The sequence below is a fragment of the Amborella trichopoda genome, chromosome 7, assembly GCF_054954075.1.
Source record: "Amborella trichopoda isolate Santa Cruz 75 chromosome 7, AtrichopodaSantaCruz75HAP2 v2.0, whole genome shotgun sequence".
NCBI classification, from domain to species: Eukaryota; Viridiplantae; Streptophyta; class Magnoliopsida; order Amborellales; family Amborellaceae; genus Amborella; species Amborella trichopoda.
Window position 1 is genome coordinate 27,772,406 of NC_142342.1, and position 1,774 is coordinate 27,774,179.

The 1,774-nt window shown below is 38.7% G+C and overlaps 1 long non-coding RNA gene across 1 annotated transcript; it reads left to right on the forward strand.

Moving 5' to 3' along the window:
- The first annotated feature begins 420 nt into the window (after nt 1-420).
- On the forward strand, nt 421-1,295 carry LOC148781313 (uncharacterized). The gene is made up of 2 exons (XR_016059116.1): nt 421-795; nt 1,019-1,295. It is a non-coding gene; the product is annotated as an uncharacterized LOC148781313 (long non-coding RNA).
- Nucleotides 1,296-1,774: the final 479 nt, after the last annotated feature.

Sequence of the window (1,774 nt, forward strand, 5' to 3'; positions counted from 1 at the left end):
ATCCGGGTCACCGATCCATTTTTAAACCATTGGTTTTGACCTAGATTTCTGTAAATGTTCTGTTTTACAAAAACAAATCATTATAAATAGTAAAAAAATCCGTTTTGATGTAAATTTTCTTTGAGAGCTTCACAAGAGGCCGAGAAACACACTAGTAGTTAAAAATATCAATTCATACCAAATTTGATGTGGGCGACAGGGGCCATGCCACTCAGGCGACACGCCTAGTGTCGCCCAGTTCTGATCAACCCCAAATTTGACCTTTTCAATTTACTTGGGTGACACGACCCGTGCTGCCCAAATTCGTGACCCTCAAAATGTGCATCTTTGATCGAGGGATTTGTTTGTTGCGAGAAGATATTCTCCCCAACAATTTTGACCCCTTTTTAAGCATCTTTTTGGGACCATTTAGAGGGGGACGGAGAGAGAAACGGGGACGGCAGAAAAAGAAAATGCTAGAGAGAGAAACCTTAGGAGATAGAGAGAGATAGAGATCAGATAGAGATCGAGATCAGATAGAGATAGAGATTAGATTAGATAAAGAAAAACATAGAAGAGATATAGATGAGAAACCTGCAGGAGTTACAGGAGAGAAAACCTTGGAAATTGCGTCAGAAAGCCTTAGCCTCTTGAGAGAAACCCCATATCTACCCTTAGGATAGAACCCTAAATCAAAGCCTTCACACCGAAAAGATTTGCTGATAAACATCGGACTCAGAGAGACAAAAGAGGACCGGTTCTGATATGGGCGAGCCCCAGAAGGCTCGGGAGTCCCGGGCCATTCGGCTCGGTTTGGTATCATTTTCCTTTCTTCTTTTCTATTTTTCTTTATTATTTTAATTTCATTTTTATTTACTTATTCACTTTAAAATCATGTTTTGGATGGTCTGGATCATGTTCGCCCTACCACAGATCTGAGAGCAGATCTGCTTGTTTTCGGGCAGATCTGGCCTTAGATCTGAATTCAATTTGTCGCACTTTCTCTGCCACATTATTTTAATCATTTATTTTTTATCAGTTCAAGGTTTCAGATCCGAGATATCTTCATTGGAAGATTCGTTAGATTTTTCATCATAAACATTCATAGATCTTTCAAGTGGTGGCTGTTTGGAAGCGATTGGACATCGTTTGATAGGTCAAAAACTCGACGCGAAATAGGTGACAATCGCTGGAAATTCCAGCAACTGTGGGTAGTGACATACCTTATCATTTTGGGACATATCTCTTGATTTATGCGAAATTTTAGCATGGTGCAAAAAGCAACATTATAATGGACAAACATATCATTCCATCAAGATTGATTTGAGCCCATTTGGATATCGTATAATTACTGAAAAAGTTGGTGCAATACTGTCACAGTTCCTGGAAATTTACTTTTACGAGTTTGACATGCTTTAATTAAAATACAACATTTCATAAGTAAAGATAAACTTTGATGTAAAACCTCAATCTGGTTAAACCAAACTTGCAAGTGAGCTACTCCATAAACTTAACAAGTTTATTTGCAATACTCAATCAATCATTCAACTTCATTTTGATTCAACTACATCCATACCCTTTATTGTATCATTTTTCCCTATCTTTATTCCTTGAAATCTATTACTACAAAATTAATTGATACATGAGCCCTAAACCTACTTATCTGATGCTCATGGTGTCTTTAAACCTCCCACTCGTGGGCCGCCTCAAGCTCCAAGCAAGTGCTTCTCCAAGGGCAGCAGTTCACTCTCACTTTACTCTTTAGAGAGAGAGTGAGGCAAATGAGGGCAACGAC